The sequence below is a fragment of the Pseudorasbora parva genome, chromosome 24, assembly GCF_024679245.1.
Source record: "Pseudorasbora parva isolate DD20220531a chromosome 24, ASM2467924v1, whole genome shotgun sequence".
Lineage (NCBI taxonomy): Eukaryota > Metazoa > Chordata > Actinopteri > Cypriniformes > Gobionidae > Pseudorasbora > Pseudorasbora parva.
Genome location: NC_090195.1, coordinates 24186617 through 24211568, shown reverse-complemented (window position 1 = coordinate 24211568; position 24952 = coordinate 24186617). Strand labels below are relative to the sequence as shown.

At 37.3% G+C, this 24952-nt stretch overlaps 1 long non-coding RNA gene across 1 annotated transcript; it reads left to right on the top strand.

Annotated features, from left to right (window-relative positions):
- Nucleotides 1-21127: 21127 nt before the first annotated feature.
- On the top strand, nt 21128-24578 carry LOC137063719 (uncharacterized). The gene is made up of 4 exons (XR_010901423.1): nt 21128-21215; nt 21698-22019; nt 22175-22251; nt 22536-24578. It is a non-coding gene; the product is annotated as an uncharacterized lncRNA (long non-coding RNA).
- Nucleotides 24579-24952: the final 374 nt, after the last annotated feature.

Genomic DNA, 24952 nt, shown 5'->3' with positions numbered 1-24952 from the left:
TCTTATTAAATGTATGCATCATCTGTCAATTTCTTAAATTCAACATAATTCTGACATTATATTATCATTAACTTCTGAGAGTACAGCACACACACACAAAAAGCAGAACTGGACTTCATACTATCAAACACCTATGCATTTAATGCATGAGTTAATGTTGTATGAATGTTTTACATATAAGTTTTTGAATTTAGAAATATGTACAAAGTAAACTTTAAAAGTTTAATATTTTAAATAAAAAAAAGTCCATGCAAAGTATAAATATGAAAATAAAAACCGCCAGTAGGTGGCGGCAAGTCATTCAGTCAATAGTTCAAAACACAAGATTCATTTGAATCGAATCGCTTGGAGATGCGAATCAGTTCTGGTGAGGCTTTGATTTTCACAAATAGACAGTGTTGTGGCTAAAACGTTGTTACTCAATATCAGCTTGTCTATTAGATTTTTGTACGAGATCAGTATCACACATGCAATCATGCCAATACTCGGAGCTTTAGCAAGCCGTAACTTTTGGCGCTCTGGCGCTTCATAAACAGAACCGCATGCGTCTCGCGGGGGAACATTGCAGCCGGATCTACTTCTCTCTGTTTGTGGTGAGTCACGCAGATATTGTGCTAATCCGCAGCGGGAATAATTTATTTTGTGTGTAACGTTACAGTGATTCAGAATAAGACAAAAACCCGGTTTGGAAAAAATCTTCATGATATACTCGCTCATTATATACATTTAGTATTTTTTTTAAACAGCATGTGTGATAAAGATTAACTCAAGGGCTTTTTAAATGTATTATTAATACATTATTGTTTGATGGCATTTATGCCCCAAGCATCCGCTAATTTCTGGGCTTGTTTATGATAATCCAAACGTGGTATTTCCAGTTCATTTTGATTTGGCTGATAAACAGCGCGAAGCGTCTGGTAAAGTGCGCATGGCTGCGTCGTCAGACTCGTCACACATGTTTCACTTCAATCGTTGTAAACAATCGTTGTTTGAAGTGTAGTCTGTCGCACACGTTTTTGCACTTCTTCTGCTGACTGAAGGCATGAAAAGCAGTTGATTGCAGTAGGAAACATAGCCTAACAGTTTCTCAGTGTTGATTCAGTCAGTGTTGTAGTTTTTATTCCGATTGTACACATCCATTCATGAGAATCGATCGGGTCACTCGCACCGGTGCGCCTAAATATTTTTTCACAGTCGCACGCAGTAATTTTTAGGCGTAAATGCGCCCAAAATGGGCGTTATGTAGAGCCCTGAAGGATCTTCACATATGACCAGCTGGGCAATCCTGGTTGTTACAGCACTGAACTCACAAGTAGCACCGTACAGTGGTACCCACCAGCACTGTATAGAGCCATGCAAGCGCCAAGTGCATGGATGACTCCAGTACAGCACTTTGGCTACCAGCCTGTTGTGGTACCAGGGTACTGAGTGTGTTAACACACTACACACACATTCATTCTACACTCATTGATGGACTGTTGAACATTTGAGTGGTAACACACTACACACACATTCATTCTACACTCATTGATGGACTGTTGAACATTTGAGTGTTAACACACTACACACACATTCATTCTACACTCATTGATGGACTGTTGAACATTTGAGTGTTAACACACTACACACACACATTCATTTTACACTCATTGATGGACTGTTGAACATTTGAGTGTTAACACACTACACACACATTCATTCTACACTCATTGATGGACTCTTGAACAACCTGAGTGTTACATATACACTATACACACTCCTGGACTTTTGAATACAAGCTGAGTGCTTGTATACGAACTGTTACAAAGGTAATCTGGTGACATCATATGCACTGTTCAACTGCCTTCATCATTACCCATCTGTTGGTTGGGATGTCGAGGACGACATCTGTGTTGAAGGGGAGTATGTAAGGATGATAAAAATGTTGTTTTATTTACTTCTATAACATTTTGGGGAAAGGCACAATATGCAGTGTTTGTTTATATAAGTCTCACTTTCTTTTACCGTAAGTTTAAGTTTGTGATCGATTGAGTTTGTGATCGATTGCTAATGCCTCGTTCAGCCTGTGAGCGGGACTTGTGGCTTACGTTCGTCCATTACAACATTGGATTGACTGAAGCTACATCGTGTCCGTGTTGTTCTTTCTATTTCCTCTTTTACAGGTAAGAACGAGGGTTGTAATATGTTTAAACGGTTTATATATGTGTTTAACTCTGGAAGGAACATGCTAATGAAGTAAATGTTAATGATTGAAGTAATTTATGTAAGCGCATTTAACAGACTAAACGTGAAGTGCTGTACCAGTCTAGCCCGTGCTAGTTGCGTAGCACATGCTATAGCACCTGGATCGAAGTTAAAGCGTGTAATGAAACACCGCAGGTGCCGTTTAATGTGAAAGAGGCAAGATAGTTTATCCGTTTAAGTGCAACGCTACTACTGAGGGTAAAATGTTTAGTGTCTTCTGAATTAATGACTATAATGTGGGAGTATTAAGCATTACAGATTCTTCTATTGTGGTGTTTGTTTCTAAGCACTGTACAGGGTAAAGTTAAATCTATTTTGTCTAATTAATCTGTTTTATTAAATGTACTTTTTCTCAAGGTTATTTGCCAATACTGTTTAAGATGCTGTAAACATATTGAGGTATATTTTTGGCAATGCACTTTAAAGGTTAACTCAAATATTTTGGTAATATGGAGTTATAATTGACCAGCTGATATTTTTCCTAATTGTGTAGTTTCTTAGAGAGACAAAATGTCGCGAAAAGGAAAAATAACATGTTTAAGTGTGATACTGTGTAAAAATGTTATGCTGTTCATGATGAATGCATTACAACATTGGATTGACTGAAGCTACATCGTGTCCGTGTTGTTCTTTCTATTTCCTCTTTTACAGAGGCGTAACATATCAAGCTGGTTGTTTACCGTGAGTTCTGAACACTGCACTATGCTTATTTAAATATTTTTGTTTCTACACATATAAGGCTACATATTTCTCATGTCTGTGAGGAAAGACTGCTGAGTTTCATTTTATTTGAGACGCACTCCAGTTCATGATCATTGAAAGCGATCGCTTCCGCGACCTCATAGTCTAGGCTACTTATTTGCTTCTTATTAATTAAATACATGCAATTGACCCTTCGCTAAGCCACGCCCGAATACCACCACAGGCCAATCGTGGCTTAGCAACCGTAACTAGGCACGGAAGGTCTGTCAAGCTTTCGAGCGAGGGAAACATGCCGATGCAAATCTGTGCGTATGGATTGTGCAAATCTGATGCCTATCCTAAAAGTTTGGACAGATGGTGTATTTTTTTCTCCTTCCCCAAAACGTAAAACTGAAGGTAAGAAATACCAGCCTTGAATCAAGGTGTGTGTGTGAGACCCCATTCACAACGTTAAATGTCGTCAGGATTAACAAAAACACCTACATTTGCTTCAACAAACTGAAAATACATGAGGTTTTTGACTGATGCAAGTTATTACATATGATGCAGTATATAGACTATAAAAAGAACTGTCTTAGCTTTATTTATTAGTTTTGTATTGTAGTTTTGTTTAGACAAAATGTGTGCAAATTAAGACCTTCATCATAAGGATTGTTGCAGTGGCTGTGTTTATAATATTAATAAAACCCATCATGTTTGAGAGACTGGCTTTCTGTTATAAGGTTTCAGTAAATGAGTGGTTTTTGATGAATGGCTCAGGTCAGAATCTCAGGCTAGTGCCAGGAGTAGATTATAGACACACGACATGTGAGCAGTAGCCCGGCGCGCTAAATATAACGTTAAGCCGGAGAATCATTACAAAGTTTTCAGGCTAATGTCTTGTGTTTATTCCACAAGATTTATTGATAAGTTGTTTTATTTATAATTATTCGATTATTTTCTCATTTTACTTACCCTGTTGTGCATGAACATACATATGAGGCAGCTGCTGATTGCGCTGAGACCATAGGCTTTAGCTTCAATTTTATTGAAATTATTCTGTAATCAGTTGCATAATATGTCGCGGATATATCCCGCAAATACATACTGCAGTCCCTTTTTTCTTACTCTCTCAGATATTTCCCCTGTTCGCCAGAAATGACTAATTATCTCCTCGGAAATGTCTGAGACCGGCGCATACATACTGTAATAGACGTGCCAGGCGCCAAAAGCTTGACAGGCGTAGCAACAGTAACTACGGTGGGCGGGGCTTAGCGAAGGGTCAATTGGCCGAATTTTACAAAACAAAACTTAATATTTAACTAAATATAACCACCAAAATCATTTCTGACCCACTCGCATCTTTGCACTTATAGCCTATCATAATCAGATGAAATTAAAAAATAATATTAGGCTATAATATTTAAGCATAAATTAAAAACATTGTTTAATGGCTACAACAAGTATAGTAAGCTACAGATTTATGTCATGTCTGAGCTGGATTTGAACGAACATCATTTTACCGCTGGGTTCATGAGCGTGCCTGCGGATTATTGAGCTGATCACACCGGCTCCGCTCCGCTCATTAGTCATTACAGGCTCGTTCTCGACAGAACGGCCACGTATTCAAAAATGGTCGGGTTTAAATGGGGCTCGGGCTCATAATTACAGTTAATGTGTCGGGCAGGGCCGGTCTCTCGGGTGCATTGGCTTGGGTAGGGTCGGTCTTGATTTTTTTGAACCGATCTAAGCTCTAGTTCGAAAAAACAAAAGGAAAACGTTTTTCGTCTCCCCCCCAACCCCCCACCCCCCCGGACGATATCATCGTCCATCGTGATGCTTTACTGTACACATCGTCAGCTGCCGATTTAAGCGACATCGCCCAACCCTACGGGCTACCAAAACGGGAGGCTGGTGAATCTTAAATAGTGTAAATATATGCTTTTCTTGATCTGCCTTGTTCACTCTCTTGGTAAAAAAAAAATGGACTGCATTTATATAGCGCTTTTATCCAAAGCGCTTTACATTTTTGCCTGACATTCACCCATTCATACACCGACGGTGATGTCAGCCATGTAAGGCGCCATCCAGCTCGTCGGGAGCAGCTGGGGTTAGGTGTCTTGCTCATGGACACTTCGACACTTGGTCAGGTGGAACTGGGGATTGAACCACCAACCTTCTGGTTTATAGACAACCTGCATGAACCACTGAGCCACTGCCGCCCATGACAAATCCGCTTATGTGTTTGCAGTTCATGCTTATATCCACTGAGAGTGAATTGACTAATCTTGGGTGTTTACTTCCAAGTCTACAGTGTGGCACGCCCATCAAAACTTGTGTTTCTTGAGAGCACCTCAAAACCAGTGTAGAAAATAACCTATTACTTATTAGTTATGAAGGTTTTGAATGTAAAAACTATGGGAATGTCATAAGTTGACCTCAGACAACAGTATATATATATCTGTGCATACATCGAATATATATATATATATATATATATATATATATATATATATATATATATATATATATATATATATATATATATATATATATATATATACATACAGTACATGCAAACAATGAAAGAAGGGAGAGGAATAAGTAACTGAACCTTATGCCTAAGGAGTAGCTTAAAGCTGTCCTCCTCACTATAATACACACCTAGAAAGCATTGTGTCTTGATGGGAAGCATTGTCTGATGTGCACCATGGCTCACTCAGAAGAGCACTCTGAAGACCTGCGATCAAGAATTATTGATTTGTATAAAGCTGGTAAAGGTTACAAAACCATCTCTAAAAGTTTGGATGTTCATCAATCCACAGTTAGAGAAATTGTCTACAAATGGAGAGAGTTTGGCACTGTTGCTTCTCTCCCAAGGACTCTCTAATTTTTTTTCGTCCCCCAAAAATGATGAGTTCAGCACAGTTATACTCAGAGAGGTAAAAAAAGAACCTTAGAGTGTCTGCTAAAGACCTACAGAAATCACTGGGACAGTCCAATATCTCTGTGCATACATCGACTATAAGTAAAACACTGGCCAAGAATGGTGTTCATGGGAGGACTCCAAGGAGGAAGCCACTGCTATCTAAAAAAACATTGCTGCATGTTTAATGTTTGCAAAAAGGCACTTGGACAGTCCACAAAACTTCTGGCAAAATATTTTGTGGACTGATGAAACGAAAGTTGAACTGTATGGGAGGAACATACAACGTAATGTGTGGAGGAAAAATGGAAAATTTCACCAACATAAACACCTCATCCCCACCGTGAAGCATGGTGGAGGGAGCATCATGGTTTGGGGCTGGTTTGCTGCCTCAGGACCTGGACAACTTGCTATCATTAATGGAAAAATTAATTCAAAAGTTTATCAGGATGTTTTGCAGGAAAAGCTGAGGCTGTCTTTCAGAAAGTTGAAGCTAAAAAGAGGATGGATGCTGCAACAGGACAATGACCCAAAACACCGAAATAAATCAACTTCAGAATGGTTTCAGAAGAACAAAATACACATTCTGTATTCAGTCAAAGTCCTGACTTGAACCCCATTGATATGCTGTGGCATGACCTCAAGACAGCGATTCATGCCAGATATCCCAAGAATCTGACTGAACTGCAGCATTTTTTAAAAGAGGAATGGTCCAAGATTGATCCTGATCGATGTGCCAAAATGATCTGCAACTACAGGAAGCGTCTGGTTGTAGTTATTGCAGCAGATGGGGGGGGGGGGGGGGGGGGTAGTTAATGTGATGGTTCAGTTACTTATTTCTCCCCCTTCTGTGATTGTTTGCATGTTATCCTTATTAAAAATATGAAAACCTATAAATGTTTGGGTGGTTTTAGTTAAAGCAGACACTGTTTTTTTTTTTTTTTCATTTGTGTCATTTTGGCAAAGATCAGATCACATTTGATGGTGATTTTATGCAGAAATATGAGAAATCCAAAAGGCTTCAGATACTTTTTCATGCCACTGAAAGAATTTTAAATAATCAAAGATATTTGATATTTGAAATTGAACAAAGACATTTGTTTTACTGTTTTCCACCCCCATTTCTCTTATCAGTGGGGCCATTTGGGATTCCTAAAAACAAAGAGATGCTGAAGGCCTGTAGGCCAAATGAGTGCAACACCTGTAGTACAGTGGGGGAAGTTTGGTCTGATTGGTCAGTTTGAATGTCTCAGGGTTTCAGTCACATGGTCAAGGGATAACTTAACAAAATATTAACATATTAATATCATTAACAAAATATGAATAGTAAAATAAATTAATAATAAAAATAACAAAAATATGAACAGTAAAATGAATAAAGATTTATGTTAAGAAAATCAAACTAATGTTGATATAGAAAACATGTAACGACTGAACATATATACACTATATACATGGGTGCAGGTCTAATGGGTGTGTGTATTGGCTGTGAGAGAGTTTGTGTTTATGGGCTGTGTGTTTGCTTGTCCCTCAGGAGATGGCAAGAGGCTACAAATCTTGCAGCTATATTTGAGCATTTGGCTTCTTCACCAAGAATGTAGCTCAGTTTTCCTGAGGCTCACATCACTCACATCACATCACATCACATCACATCACATCACATCACTCTCTCTCTCTCTCTCTCTCTCTCTCTCTCTCTCTCTCTCTCTCTCTCTCTCTCTCTCTCTCTCTCTCTCTCTCTCTCTCTCTCTCTCTCTCTCTGTGCTCTGTGCTCTGTGCTTTTCTCTTTCATACTGTTTTGTTTGAAAGTTTATAAGTGTGAGATTGTGTAGAATAGGTAAAAGTTTTTTTGGGGGGTGAAGGGAGGGTCGCTGTTATCCAGCGTTTGCTGGATGGCAATGGCATCTTCAGAGCGCGTGGGTTTAGACCGGTTGTCGCGTAGACACGGTATAAAGCTTGCGCCTGTGTTTAATGTTTTGGTGGAACAATGTGCTTTGGCTGTGGGTGAAGTAGTTGGTTTTGACGGTATATTATCTGCATCGCGAATGAACAGTGCTGTTGTTGTTTTTCTGGACACTACCGAAAAGGTAAACAGAGTTGTTCAGAATGGCGTCGTTATACAAGACACTCTCGTTTCTGTTATGCCGCTGCTTCAACCGGCAAAAAAGTTATCTTGTCCAACGTTCATTAAAGATGAACTTTTGCTTGCTGAGCTCTCAAGGCATGGTAAAGTAGTGTCCCAAATGAAAAAGATCCCGCTTGGCTGTAAATCACCGTTACTAAAGCATGTTGTTTGTTTTAGACGTCAGGTGTATATGGTTTTAAAGAATGATGCAGAAGAATTGAATGTGGTATTCAAATTTAGATTTGATGGATATGATTACGTGGTTTTTGCCACCTCTGATATTTTGAAATGTTTTCGATGTGGAAAAGAGGGCCACATTAGGAATACTTGTACTGAGAATGTTAATGATGAAGAAATGATGGATAATGAAAGGATGGGTGGGAGTGCTGAAGCTGGAACTAGTGCTGCTTCTGTTAGGGAAGTTCTGCATGTGGAAGGTGGGAGAAGTGTTGAGAATGAGGATGCTTCGGAGAGTGTAGGGGAACACAATGGCGGTACAATGATGACGGAAAGTAATGTGGAAAATGAAACTGTTGTGTCTCAGGAGGATGTATCTGCTGTGGCAGAAGATATTGAGGCTGAAGACAGTTTGGATACTGGGATGGTGAGGGAGGAGGCTTTTTTTAAAACTCCCCGTACTAAAAGAAAAAGAGCAAAGAAAAGCCCAAATGGAGCGAGTCAGGTGACAGTAGACTCAGGAAATAAAAATGATGACACTGAATGCAGCACGGTCGAGGACTCTGATGGTGAGGCAACAGTTAGCAGGAGTAGACTAGAATGCAAAGGTGGTTACACATTTGGAAAAATAAGATTATTCCTAATAAAAACAAAGAATATGAAAAATGTCCAGGTGGAGGAATATTTTCCTGATCGGAAAATGTTCATAGACTCAGTTGCAAAAATTATGAGGGGTGACAGTGAGGATAATTTCACTACTCAAGAAGTGTTTAGGTTGAAGAAGTTTGTTTCTAAATTGAAACTGAAACAAAAAAATGAGGATGGTTTTGAAACCACATAAGATCTTTAGCTTTTTTAAGATAATTGTTGCATCATATCTTTTTATAATATATATTCTAATGAGTGCGATAAGGATGGGCACTCTGAATCTGAATGGTGCAAGGGATATAAAGAAGAGGGCATTATTTTTTGAGTTAATTAGACAGAAAATCTTGGAATTTACATTTGTCCAAGAAACTCATAGTGACAGTCTAAATGAAACCGATTGGAAAAAAGAGTGGGAAGGGGAAGTTGTGTTTACTCATATGAGTTCGGTCCGAGGAGGGGTGGCTGTTCTTTTTGCAAAACAATTCCTGCCTGTTTCATATGAATTAAAGCAAGTAATACCAGGAAGACTAATGCTTTTAAAGGCAAAATTTGAAAAATTTAATTTTGTTTTTTTGAATATATATGCTCCAACGAGTGGGGCTGAAAGAGTAATTTTTTTTAACAGTGTTAATGACATTTTGCAGAATTGTGATTGTGATGATTATTTGTTTTTCGGGGGAGATTTTAACTGCACAGAAAATTATGTATTGGATCGCAATCATGCAGAACCACATGCTGCTTCAGCTCGTGCGATATGTGAGCTGGTTGAGACTCATGGTTTATGTGATATATGGCGGAATCTTAATAATGATGTCAGACAATACACTTGGGCACACGCAAGAGGAAATCTTATATCCCTAGCCAGAATTGATAGATTCTATTGTTATAAGCACCATTTTAATATTATGAAAAAGTGTGTAATTGCTCCAGTAGGTTTTTCAGACCATTTTTTAGTTACTTGTCAAGTGTTTATAGCAAACGTAAAGGCCAGAAGTGCATATTGGCATTTCAACATATCTTTGCTAAATGATAAACATTTTAGGGATGTTTTTTGTTTTTTTGGGGATAATTTTAAGATGAGAAAACAAGAGTTTGAAAATTTGCGGCAGTGGTGGGATGTTGGTAAGGTTAAAATAATGATGCTTTGTAAACAATACACTTTCAATGTTACCAGGGACATAACACGATCTATGAAAAAGTTAGAAACTGAAATAGTTGAATTACAGGATTTGGCTGACGTTACTAAAGATCAGAGACATTTAGAAACTCTTAAATCCAAAAAATCTATTCTCATAGATCTATTAGGAATCAGGGCACAAGGAGCATTGGTTCGATCTCGGTTTTTAAATCTCTCACAAATGGATGCCCCATCTAAGTTCTTTTTCAGTCTTGAGCGAAAGAATGGTCAGAGTCGTTGCATTCACTGCTTGTACTCTGAAGATGGCCAGGAGCTAACAGAACCCTCTGAAATAAGAGGAAGAGCAGTACGGTTCTATGCTGGACTGTACAGCAGTGAATATGCTGAGAATGATGGCTTGTCTGCTCAATTCTACGAAGGTCTACCCAGTGTTTCAGAGAGCTCAAAAGCGGGTCTGAAGATGCCGCTTAGTGAGCAGGAGATGTTCACGGCTCTGAAAGAGATGGAGGGGGGCAGAGCCCCTGGTATAGATGGACTCCCTGTGGAGTTTTACAGGGAGTTCTGGCCGGTGTTGGGTAATGACCTGTTGGGTGTTCTCTGTAGCCCCTTTCACACTGTGATTCCGGCAAATACACGGATAATGCGACCCGGCATTTGTTCCCGGGCCGCTAGATTTGGTCCATTCACACTGCCAGCGAAATACGGTAATATGTGCGCTTTCACACAGAACGCTTAACGGTCCCGGGTCGAGTTGACACGTGACATCCAGATGTGACGTATAATGGCGAGCGATCTCAGCTTCAGCGAGGATAGTAAGGAGCTCCGTGGTCTCGACTTGTTTCCAGTTTGCGCACATTTCTGCTTGTTTAATTTTAGTTTCTTTTGTATACGAACACTCTCTGCGTTTAAAACACAGACTAGCTCTTCTGGCACTGCAGGGTTGTATTATTGAAAAAACAAGCTCTAGGAGTCGCACGAGAACTACGTACACGTTGCGGCATTAGTTTCGGCTTTTCTTCACACAGCGCTTGTCCCGGGTCGAATACCGCAATATTACTAGGTCCCCGACCCGGGTCGAATTTGGTAATCAATCCCGGGACGTGGTTGCTTTCACACAGAAGGCGACCCGGAAATGTTCCGGGAATATTGCGGGTCCGACGTGCAGTGTGAAAGGGGCTAATGAGAGCCTAACTGAGGGGCTGTTGCCTCTAAGCTGCAGAAGAGCAGTGATTACCTTGCTGCCTAAAAAAGGCAATCTACAAGAAATAAAGAACTGGAGACCAGTGAGTTTGCTATGCTCTGACCTGAAACTATTTTCAAAAACTTTGGCTAATAGGTTGAAAAAGGTGATGGGGGAAGTCATCCATGTTGATCAAACCTATTGCGTTCCAGAAAGATCTATTTTAGATAACGTTTGCCTTATTCGGGATATTTTAAATGTTTGCTGTCTTTCCAATGCTGATTTGGGTCTTGTTTCTATGGATCAGGAGAAGGCATTTGACAGAGTAGAGCACAGATATCTCTGGAAAACTTTAGAGGCTTTTAATTTTGGATTGGATTTTATTAATATGATCAAAGTTATGTACCAGGATGTTGAAAGTGTTTTGAAAATCAATGGTGGTTTGAGTGCCCCTTTTAAGGTTTTTAGGGGCATAAGACAGGGTTGTGCGATATCGGGAATGTTGTATTCCTTGGCTATTGAGCCTCTTTTAAATAAGTTGCGTTCAAAGATTGAAGGCTTTTCTTTGCAAAATGGTAATGTACACCATCAGGTCTCAGCATATGCTGAGGATATTGTAATCATGGTTAACGGACAGCGAGATATTAACTACATGGAGGTGTAGCGACTCAGGCGAATCAAACACACAATCGCCAGTTACATTTAACAAATATGTTTTGAATGCTTTGTGCTCAGTAACAGACCTTCCCCCAACACAACAGAGAAAGATTCTTCGTTACCCTGGAAACCATCTGATAAGATGTTTTATGGCCCAAAAGAATTTGGCCACAGAAAAGTGTCTTAGACACAAAGACTTTAAGACACGAGGCTTGTAAGACACACGCTTTTACCTCAAATTATAGACAAACCATCTATAAATGAACATGCACCCCAGGACATTATATGTAAACACATAACTGTCTTGTAAAATGTTTCTTCTGTATGGTATTTTGCACCTTTTTGTCTTTGTCTTAACAAATTACTAGTTCAGATAACCTCATATATGTCATGTCTCCTATCAAATTAATGCTCACTTCACGACTTACACTTCCATGTATATCACTTATTCAGAAAATGCAGTGTGTGTTTGTTGCATTAATTAGAGTATGAATGGTCAGAGACCCACTGAGTCGAGCTTTGAAACAAAGAGCCATAAAATCTGCTGAGGAATTTCCCGCCTGGAAATCCCAACAATCTCATTGGTTAAGTCTAACCCTGGAGGGTGGGACTACGCCCAGACCTTAAAAGGAGGCGCTCGGATGCCCTCCTCCTCTCTTACTTCGCTTCTCTTCTCTCTGGCGGAACCAACGCCACGGTGCCTGGCCATTGAGCCAGGCACTGCATGAAAAGTGGGATTTTCGTCAGTAAGCGGCACTGTAGATTGTCGTGGAAGATCAGGTTTACGACTGTACACGGCAGTTTGCAGGCGACACCGAAAACTGCCGTGAATTGTCAGAAATTGACGTGGGCCTTGCTTGGCAGTTGTCCCCCCCAAGACCCCCCTTCCCTTAACTCCAGGGGAGGCTTTAACATGTAAATGAACATGCTGTGAGCTATACAAATGCAAATCAGGGTAGCAGGAGTTTTAACCCATGTGACATTTTTCTAAAAGGTATTAACTTCCTTCTAAGAAAATCTCAGGCTCAGTATAGCCTAATTGTAAAATCTTAAACTTAAGCTTGAATTTATATATTTGATGAAAGTATTCTAGATTATTTATTGTGTGTCATTTGCAATCAGTCCCCGTGAATTCAGTGCGACTCGCAATTTTGACCAATCACCGCAACTTTTACCAATCATTGCGGTCTCCTGCTAATAAGCGGCGTCATACATCAGCAAACTTTATATATCATATATCATTGCCTGTCAAAATTAACGTGTTAACGCAAATTAATTTTAACGACACTACATATATATATGTGTGTGTGTATATATATATATATATATATACAGGGGTTGACATTAACTTTTTTGCTCACCGGCCACCGTGGCTAGTGGTTTTCCAAAGTTACTAGCCACTCAGCATTTTCACTGGCCACAATTTTGCTATTTGGAAATTACATTGTATATGTTTAAAGTTGACTTTGGCATATATAAATTACTTGATTTTGAATCATTTTACTTTATTTAGAAGATTTAAAACCCTTTCAAACTTTCAAATGCAGAATGACCCCCCAAATCTTGAATATCAGCTGGGATGTGCAGGGGGGCAAGGGGTGGGCAATATAATAGATTATAATAGAATATAATAGGCTAATATGAGAAAGGTAATATGACAGGCTATGAGTTATTTTAGTTAGGATATATATATATATATATATATATATATATATATATATATATATATATATATATATAATTTAAAAAATACCCTAAGCAAATTACAAAAACAATAGTTATTAAAAATAAAATAAAAATTCCGATACTAATACGACACAATGTAATTTATTGAATGTAATTGTCATTGGATACGACTTTCATCGAAAAGAATGTAACAAAATGTGGGCGTGGTCTGTGTTGTGAAATAAAACCACATTAAAAATTCCCTTAAACTGCATTTGAAACATACAGCAAAGCAGCGACAGAGGAAAACACAGAGCCTGCATGCAAACATTTACCAATAATGTGGAAAGCGTTTTAAATCTGTTCAGTGGAAAATCCGCTGTGACGAATCTGTCCTCGTCTAACATCTGCTGTAAATCCAGGTAAAACTAGCTGCGTGCACGCGCCCGTCCCCAGATAACATGATCCCCAGTTGATCCGTAACACCGGCGGGAAGAAACAGCTGAATGCAATCAGTGGGCTTAGTGATGGCCAAATGAAGCGTTTCAAAGCATTATTGCTTTCTGATACAATTGTGTAAAAAATGGTTCGTTACTCGAAGCTTCATTCAGATAGAAATTGCAGCACCATCTTCTGGTGAAGTAAATGTAATGCAACAAAGCTGACAACCATAAAATGCAAGTAGGCTTATATTCACGCCCCGTTTATTACGTGTTTACCGAGGCGATCGAAGCTGAAACAGTGTTAGTGCTGTGAAGCTCATTTATGCAGGTACATTTTACAGATACTGAGGAATTTCATGTGTTCACCTTGATAATAAAACATTAAAGGGGGGGTGAAACACTCAGTTTCAGTCAATCTCATGTCAATCTTGAGTACCTATAGAGTAGTATTGCATCCTTCATATCTCCGAAAAGTCTTTAGTTTTATCATATTTATAAAAGAAATATAGGCTGTACCGAGTCTTTCCGGAAAAAACCGAGCGCCTGGAGGCGTATCGTGTGGGCGGAGCTAAAGAATGACAAGCGCGCAAAGCGGTGACGTCCTCAAGCGTGGAGAAACCCATCTATCTCAGCTAATACAGATAATGATCCACAATCAAATCTGAGGGAGAAATAAATTGAACAGGAGAAACGGTAACAGCAGGACGTCCGTCTCTGTGGTATGTAAGTTACTGTATGTAATGGCCTCTCCACATTTCTGTGTGTTTACTCGCAGAGTATGAGGACATGATTCGGTTTATGGACTATTGTATGCGACTAGACCTTAGAAGTAGCAAGCAAAACGGTTTTGCACGTCAGAATACTGTAACGTTATACAGAGAACAACAATGGAGTAACCGTTAGCGCATTTGAATGACGAAGCACGTGTCGTTTACTGATGTTTACTCATGCGACGGTAGCCAATAGCAGAGACATTTGAAGCAGTTTAAGTTAACTCACCGTCGAAGCTTTATCGCTGGGACCGCTCCGTCAGAAACACACTTCTTTGGTATGATTTGGTAAAGTCCTGTGACAGCAGTGGCGTGTAAATCCATTTTGAGACGCAACTGAAACGATGTTGTCAAGCTTCCCGTCATTTCTGCGTTCAAATCGGTTCAAATGCAGCGCTGCCTTCCCGGAATGCTGTGCTGAAGCTCGACGTCACCCATAGGAATAAAGTGGAGCACGGCGCCGTTCACGGACGACTGGATCTGCAGCTGAGAGACTGTTTACAGCGTGCTCTAGTCACGCGCGCGCGCACCCTACCGGGAGAAGAGCCTGTACGGCCCATACAAGGACCTTCCGCTCTTATTAACGTCAAATAGACCCATACTCGAAAAAAACTCGCCGAAACTTGTGAGAAACCGGAAGGAGTATTTTTGACACAGAAATACTCCATCAAACGTCCAACATTAGTTTTTGAAACTTTGTCTATGTTTAGGATGGGAATCCAAGTCTTTAACAGTGTAAAAAGCTCAGTATGCATGAAACAGCATTTCACCCCCCCTTTAATGATGTGTGCGTGTGTATTTATTTAGACAAGGACAGAAGATCAGACCAGCTTTAAAAAGCTGGAAACCATCACAGAAATTCTATTGGTTTCTATTAAAATACCAATAGGAACCGTTGGCTTTTACAATTTAAACCACCACAGATTTTTTTTTCATTGTGTGTGGGACATATTCCATTAGGATCTGATGCCCCCACCAATAGAACCCAACATATATCAGAAGAGACCCGCAGAGACCACAATAATTCCCATTACAACCAATACAATTCCCATGAAAACCATTAAATGCAATAGAATTTCAGTAAAAGTGTTTTTTATTTATTTATTTTATTGTTTTATTTATTTATATATTTTTTAGCATGGCAGTATCATGTGTGAAAGCACATAAGAAATACAGCCGGCAGGTTTCAAACCTGTCAACACTGATTGGGCTGTGATAGCAGTCAGGTGGTTCACTACAGGAGTGAAGCAGTTTGTTTGCTTCAGAAGGCATTTTCACGTGACTAGTGACGTAATGATACAAGCTCCGAAGCAGTGGTTCATTTCAAGGACCGTTCGAGTTTGAAGCAAGCTTCGGAGCATCGGTGTCAGACGTAACATCACTAAGTGGGCTATCTCGTCAGCTTGCTCAGTTTGCTGCCGATTTTAACGAGCAGTTAACTTTAGTAATCTCCAGGTTGCTGTCCATAGACGATAGGTTGCTTGCTTTGGAGTCGAAAAACGGTGTGGAAGATACTAACTTTAAGAAGAGAAGACGAGTGCCTAAGAGAAGACCAGTCCTAAGATTGCGGTAAGACTGTTATCTAAGCTAAAGTAACCTAAAGCAAAGCTTTTTAAGTAGCACAAGCTGAAATTAGCCTTGTAAAAGAACAAATGTAAGTTGCTTTATAAAAGTGTTTTCTTTTTCTGGTCATTTTACAGGAAGCAGTACGCCGTCTTCACAACTTCGTCATAACACTCATTTAATTGTTTTCCAGCTGCATGTAAGACATAGAGACAGTACGCAGGAGCTTCAGGTACAAACATCCAGTTCTTGCATCGCACGCAGAAGCTGTGAAGAGTTCAGCTTGGAGTCGATTGAGAAGAAAGAGGGTAAGATTTATTAGATTAGATCCGTTTTTGGTCAGTGTGACTATTTTTCAGGTGCATTTTATCAGTACATCACGCAATACTGATTGTCTTTGTTGTTTTTACAGCTGCTACAAGCAAGAAAGAGTGTGTTAGCTGAGGATGAGGTGGGCCTTTGGAAGTCCGTTACCATAGACCTGATGTCTGATGAGGAAGACGGCATCGTTGGCCCGGTGTCTGGATGGACTGTTCGACCAGCCAGGAGCTCGCCGAGCTCTGTGCCACGCTGCAATCGAGATTAGAGGCGATTCCAAAGAACAGGGCAACGCACGACAGACGTCTGAAAAATTGACTTAAAACAGACAGAATGGCGCTAGTTACCTACAGCTCTGAAGCGGAAAACAGAGACTTCATGGTGCTGTAGGATTTTGGGCTTCTCGTGAGCTTCCTAGTGTTGTGTGGGCAGATCTCAAACGTTTTGCATTTGGTTGTGTGTTTGTGTTTGTTCTAATAAAGCTCTTTCTTTGAATAAACTGCACGTCCCTGGCATATTTTCCTTTCCTCAATAAATGAATGTCCTTGATGGTTATAATAGCGTAGTCCATAGGATAACAATGACATGAATATAAAACATAATAGCATATCACATGAATATGAATATATACAATTAAAAAATAATATGCAAATCATAATTTTATATATATATGTGTGTAATATTATTATAATTTGGGGGTTTAAATTTATTAATTTATTACCCAGGTTGACCAATAGTAACAGATCTGCCAACCAATCACGAGTGATATTTCTTGTTTCAATGTAGTAGTTTCAACCAATACTGAGTGAGGAAATTCAAGCCATCCCGGCAAGGCGCTGCTATTCATATGCTAATTAGAGCCATTAGCGCCGGCGCCAGCATGCCTCCGCAAGCTCCACATACGTCATGGTTCGTTTCCGTCAATATGTGGCACAGACGAACACGTTCACAGGCTGTAAACTGACGTTAATTGTCGAAAATCAGGGAGATTTCCGGCCATTTACGGGGACGAAAATCCCACTTTTCATGCAGTGAGGCCACCAATGCAGGCCCTCCAAACAGGCCCCAGCTCTTCCTCTCTTCCCCTCTTCCCTGGTTCTCCTTGCTTCCCTACTGAGTCATCAACTTACTAGCCCCAAGGGCATTCTTCAGGAGGAGAACACGAAGCACCGCTAGAGAAAAAGCTGCTTCCCTCCCGACCTCGGAAAGAACCACCGGACACGCAGGAACACACGCACACATGTGAGAAGCCAAAACGAAAGCAAGTATTCTTATTTTTCCAAATTCAAACTGCTGTAAAGAGGGTGTGTTATTTTCCCGTTGGGACAAGTTAACTCCGTGAAGGTTGTATTTGATGAACTGAAGGAAAGCTGCTTCTTACCCCTAATTCTTTGTCCAACACTCTCTGTCTCTCTCTGTCTCTCTCTGTCTCTCTCTCTCTTTTATCTCTCTCTAATTTCAGTCTATTCATTATTCTCTTTTATGTATTCTTTCGTTAATATCTATATTTCTACTCTCTGGATGCATATTTAGTGTTTACTTTCTGTGTGAATCGTAGTGTTATTTTTTAGTCTGTGTTTATTAAACCTCCAAAAGACATTTAATGAGTTGAGTCTGTTGTTCTCCCACATACACAAAGTCAATGAAACTTACGATCTAACGTTACCTAACTGCTTATGCTACTATGTTAGTAAAGTAAACTGTATGACCATTTGAAATATTGAACTTGTCCTGATCAGTAAAGTTAATGTTTCTTATGCGCTCGTAAAGCAGTAATCCCTTATTGAGAATTGATTTGAAAAGTCTATAACTAATTTGCGGGACAAACTTAGTAGGATAATTTCAAGCAATTCCGTAAAGGGTTACTTGTATTTAATTAAACAATTTTCCCTATCGGAAAATTTTAATACGTAATGAACGACTAGCAAATTATATTCATAAATTCATGAATATTGAATATTAAATCCCTTTTGAGTTAATTATTCCCCGAGACATTAAACTCATAAGTCATTGTCGTTACAGAGGGTACTATAAAAGATTTTGGAGCCATCTCAGTGGCAAAAGTAAATTGGGAAAAGAGTGAGGCATTGGTTTTAGGAAAATGGGACCAGGGTCTACCAATTTTACCTAATAAATTAACCTGGAAAAGGGGAGGTTTCAAGTATTTGGGAGTTTTTCTTGGGGATACAGTTACGCAGCAAAAGAATTGGGATGGCATGGTAGAGAAGATGGTGGGTAGACTGGCTAAATGGAGGTGGATTCATTCACAATTATCCTTTAGGGGAAGAGTGTTGATAGTGAACAATTTGGTAGCTTCTACACTCTGGCATAAGTTGTTTTGTGTAGATCCACCCATAGGGTTAGTATCTCGGCTGCAAAGAATTTTTGTGGATTTTTTTTGGGACCAGTTGCACTGGATTCCACAAGGTGTTTTGTTTCTACCTAAGGATGAAGGTGGACAAGGTTTGGTGCATTTACCAAGCAGAATGGCAGCATTTCGTTTACAATTCATCCAGAGATTTCTAACAGGACCTGTTGACTTGGTATGGAGGAATGTGACCAAAGTCATTTTACAAAGAGTGGAGGGACTTGGACTTGATGCAGGACTCTTCTTTGTGGATTACAGGAAGTTGAATCTGAATGGTGTATCTCCTTTTTATTGTGGACTTTTTAAAGCGTGGGGACTCTTCACTTCTGAGAAAAATGGCAGTTCTGAATCACTTTTTTGGCTTTTGGAGGAGCCTCCCCTTGTGAAAAAGAAGTGTGCTTAATTGTATTGAAAGTGTATTTTTTGTGCACTTAATATATTTAAAGTATATTTTTTAAAAACTGCACTTGTAGATAATATGATATAATTAAAATTAAGTGCCACTTAAGTGTACTTAAAGAGAATACACTTTAATGACAATATTTCTAAACACACTTAAGTACACTTTTTTAAAATTCACTTTGTAATAATATCTAATTAATTTGTATTTTTAAAAAGTACACTTTCATGACAATATTTATAAACACACTTTAGTGCACTTTTAATAAGTGTACTTTGTAATAATATATAATTAATTTGTACTTTAAAAAAGTACACTTTCATGACGATATTTATAAACACACTTTAGTACACTTATAATAAGTGCACTTTATAATAATATCTAATTAATTTGTACTTTAAAAAAGTACACTTTCATGACGATATTTATAAACACACTTTAGTACACTTATAATAAGTGCACTTTATAATAATATCTAATTAATTTGTACTTTAAAAAAGTACACTTTCATAACGATATTTATAAACACACTTTAGTGCACTTTTAATAAGTGTACTTTGTAATAATATATAATTAATTTGTACTTTAAAAAAGTACACTTTCATGACGATATTTATAAACACACTTTAGTACACTTATAATAAGTGCACTTTATAATAATATATAATTAATTTGTACTTTAAAAAAAGTACACTTTCATGACGATATTTATAAACACACTTTAGTGCACTTTTAATTAGTGCACTTTATAATAATATCTAATTAATTTGTACTTTAAAAAAGTACACTTTCATAACGATATTTATAAACACACTTTAGTGCACTTTTAATAAGTGCACTTTATAATAATATCTAATTAATTTGTACTTTAAAAAGTACACTTTCATGACAATATTTATAAACACACTTTAGTACACTTATAATAAGTGCGCTTTGTAATAATATATAATTAATTTGTACTTTAAAAAAAGTACACTTTCATGACAATATTTATAAACACACTTTAGTGCACTTTTAATAAGTGCGCTTTGTAATAATATATAATTAATTTTCACTTAAAGAAAGTACACTTGTATGACAATATTTATAAACACACTTAAGTGCACTTTTTAAAAATACACCTTGTAATGTCTACACCTAAATTTACTTAAACCATTTTAATTATGAGTTTGTTTCATAAAGTACACTTATTTTACTAATGACAAAGCACATGGAAAATAAATGATTTTTTTAAAAAAATTAGTTGTCCAAATTTACATTGGTTAATGTATTTTTCTTCAAAATTTCACTCGCTTACACTCCAGTACAACATACTGTTGAAATGTTATAACTAGCTCATATGAACTCAACTACAAGTGTCAGTTTTCTACATAAATTGACATTGTCAATCTTTATGAGAGGAGTTGCCTAATGTACTGTAGGCTACTTTACATCTGTGTAGAATAACCTACTTTCAATATTATGTTGTTGTATGGCGATTAAACACACATTTAATTGCATTAATTCCAAGAAAAAGTTGAACAAATCTAAACCAAATTAATTTGCATTAAAATTCAGTTAAAATAGGCTACATTTAATTTTAATCAGACTCTAAACATGATTGACTTTTAGTTAGGTGAATGAGTCAAGTTCTCTGAAATACAGTCCAGCTACACAGTGTGTTAGAACAACCTGAACAGAAATGGATAATTAATAAGTGATTTATAATCAACATTTAATGCACGAAATATCTTATTTTATATTTATACTTAATATTTCAATGCGCATGCGCCAAAAATACTACGTCATGATTTTGATAAACGCGTCCGCCATGATTGCGTCAGGAAATTAAGCTGAAGAGAACAGACAACAGAGGAGCGAGCCGTTTGGATCATTACAGATGAGACATTATATGCTACAAATAACGAGTCAAGTAAGTATATCTTGATGCTCTCTTGATTTTACATTTTCACCGTAACATGGTAGCTCTCTATTACAGTGTAGTAGTTATTTAGTTTAATCGCAGATAGGATAGACGCAATATGGACTTGGGAGGTGAATTAACATTAATCATGTTTCCTATGTATCTAAGATTGTATTATTCATATTCATGTATCTAAGATTGCATTATAATAATTTCTTAAATCGGAATGTGATCACCTGTGTGGGCATGTTCAATGAATTTGCCTGCTGTAAATACAATATTTTAATCGATCTCCTACTTTTTAAATGGACAGAAGACATTTAACGTTATATACATTTATTCCATATATTAACTTAACGTATAACAACAACCAGTAATGAAATAATGATTTTAATATTTATATTCTTTTCTTTTTGCATTTGGATAGTAAGATGTTAAAGTACTATTTGTGTTTTTAATATTTTGTGCTTATTTTTTATTTTATTTTGTAGGATCAATACAGATGTGTTATTGGAGATCCAGTGCAAGCTGTGTGGAATCACGGAGCCATCTTGATGAGGTCAAGTTAATGTTAATTATGAATTTATGCCCAGCCATGACACTGATCACACAAGCTAAAACATAACTATCAAGTCTTTAGCTTTTAAATGCTTTGCATCTTGTCCATTTGTAAGTAATACATTCCCACTTGTGCATTTACAGATCCCCTAATCATTATATATTTTACAGGCCACACACCCAAAGGAAAGGAGCCGCAGCATTGCTGTGCCAGGCGTGGTAAATACAGGAACATCCTTCATGGAGATGGGCGAGGTAAGCTGAAACTTGCCAGGCAAGATGAGGAAAAATGCAAGAATACTTTTCTCAATTTACATTGGTCTTGGGTTATTTATCTATATTTAAGTTATGTTTAATTCCCTGTAAAGTAGGAATAAAAACCATTATTAAAATGGTCTCTATTTTTAAAGTCCAGTGTCAGTGAAGATGATGTGCTCAGTGGGATACGTGAAGGAACCTCTCCAATCATTCTACCCTGACGACTGAGGTAATTCATCACATAGGGGTTGCAGTTGTGGTCAAAAGCTTACACACACGTGCAGAATAAACTGCTTCATCAGGGCAGTACTAGATTAAAAAGAGACAACATGCTCATTTTTATGATCCCTCTTATGGCTATTTCTTTTTTTTTCTTCTTTTTTCATACAGATACTGCTATGTGAATATAAACTGTACATCTATCGTTTTAATTTAATTGAGCCAATTATAATAATGGATAGATCTGTTTTATAAACAAGTTTTTTCTTTGCGTTTTCTTTTTCTTTCCTCAAGGTATATATTTTTTTGCTTTCCTGCCTCTTTGGAACATGTCCATTCACATCTACTGTGGAGAGATGGTGCACCAGTTTCCTACTGATGGAGAGCTTCTGGGACATTGACATAAACAGCACTTTCCAAACAACTTGAAAAGAGTTGGTGACAAACAATTTTGTGTGCCTTTGGAGTTCTTCAGTTTTTTTTTTTTTTTTTTTTTTTTTTTTTTTCATTCACTAATGCTGGAATAAGATTTTAGAATAAACCTTTTGGTCCTAATTTTGGTGCTAGTAAAGGTTTAAGAGCTTATAAGTTCAGTAACACTTTACAATAAGATCTAATTTGTTAACGTTATTTAATGTATTGACCAACATGATCTAACGGTGATTTCTTTTTATTTCTTTTTTTTTATTTAATTTTTTACAGTGTTTATTAATAGTTGTTGACCTTGCTTAATAAATTATAGTTCAAAGCTAGTTAATTAAATTTATAGTCATTGTTCATGCAAGTTAACAATGCATTAAATAATTAACATTTAAGATTGCATTAATAATAGAGGTGTAACAGTACACAAAGCTGACAGTTCGGGGAGGAACACTAAATATAAAAATGCTTCTTTTTTTTATTGGTTTACTGAACAAATTGTAATTGTCCTAATCTAAAGGTTTCTTAAAGAATTAAAAATATAATATAAAAAATATCTCTACTAATTATTATTATTATTATTACCTTTATTTAACCAGGAGAAAAACTCACCGAGATAAAAATGTCCTGTCCTGGCCAAGATAGCCAGCTGTGTTTGCATGTACAGTTATACATAAAAAGTCACATAAAAAACATAAAACATACAACCAGTCAAAAACAATTACACACCATTCATTTACTCTCAAAATGATGTAAAATTTTAAAATGACTAAATGTCACCAGATCTTTTAGCTTCAACTCAGTCTGGAGCAAATTCCAATCTGAGGCTGCGACATATCTGAAGGATGTTTCACCAAGCTTAACTCTAACAAAGGGCACACAAAGATTATAATTTGATTCAGAATGTAATATATAATTGCCTTGTTGTTTCTGATTAATCAAACAACAAAGAATGCTGTATAGTGTAGACTATATAGGGAGGCCTTACTTGCACTCGCATTGTATGCAAACGTGTAAACTTCTCATAAGACCGTTTTTGCATTAACTTATAAATCTAATTATAGGTTAGATTTTTTTCAGGTTTTCAGGTTAAGTAGAATATGATGAATATATAGGCTAATATAATGCATACATTTAGTGAAAGAGTTCATCTCTCTCGTGTTTTATCGACATCTTTCTGCTGTTGAAACACTGAACGATTACACAATGTGATACATTTTAGTAAGTTGTAATGTATCCTTAACATACCTTCTGATGTTAATTCATGTTTATTCTTTGACTATGACAAGGTGATCACATTCACTCGTGCCGCGTTGCTGCTTGAACTGATGTGTCTTTACAGTGATCTGTCATGTCACATTAAAGAGCATCAATATGGCATCACTTGAATTTAATGATAAAATTGACAGAATACATATGTTCTTATGAAAACTTGTATTGAAGTGTGTTCCACTCATTAAACAAGCCGTCTGTTAACTGTTAAAGATTGCATTCGTACCGCTCGGTACACACGTGCACTGTACCGGAAGTCCTTTACCGAACCGGTTCGGTATGAATTCATGTGCCGTTACACCCCTAATTAGTAAATGTTGAAATTAACATTAACTAAGATAAATAAATGTTTATATTATTATTCATTCTAGGTTCATGTTAAATTAAGTAGTTAACTAACTAAACGTTACCCAAAGTTTTGAATCTTAGTGTTGTACATGAAACGATTCTTTTCTTTCCATTTGTTTGTATTTATTCATCTGTTGTGTGAGGTACTTTTCTGTGATGGGTAGATTTAGGTACCTTTGAATGAGGGAGATATATAATAATGCATATAATTACATATAATTGCATATAATCCTCATTGTCCTCCAGACTCTTTCTAAATGAATTTGTGTTTGTGTAAATAGTTTTTTGGGTTTTTCTTGGGCATCAAAAAAAAGGTTTTTTTGTATATTTGTTTTACAGATCGTTTTGTCAATAAATGTAGAGGATTTAAATTTGGACGTGTTTATTATACGAAATTGCAGCTGTATTATTTGAAAAATTTAATTATGAATGTATTTCATTATATTAGAGTGTACATGTAAATTACGTTAAGGTATATTTTAGTTCATATTAATTGCTTGTTTTTAAGACAGTAGAATGGATGTCAGTACATTGAGCAGTGCACTTTAATTACAATTTTAATACACTAGAAGCGATTATGAAAGTACATATAAAATTGTATTTAAGTACCACTTAAGTTGTTCCAAAAATTCACTCTTAATTGCAACTTATTGTATTTTATTTCAACTTAA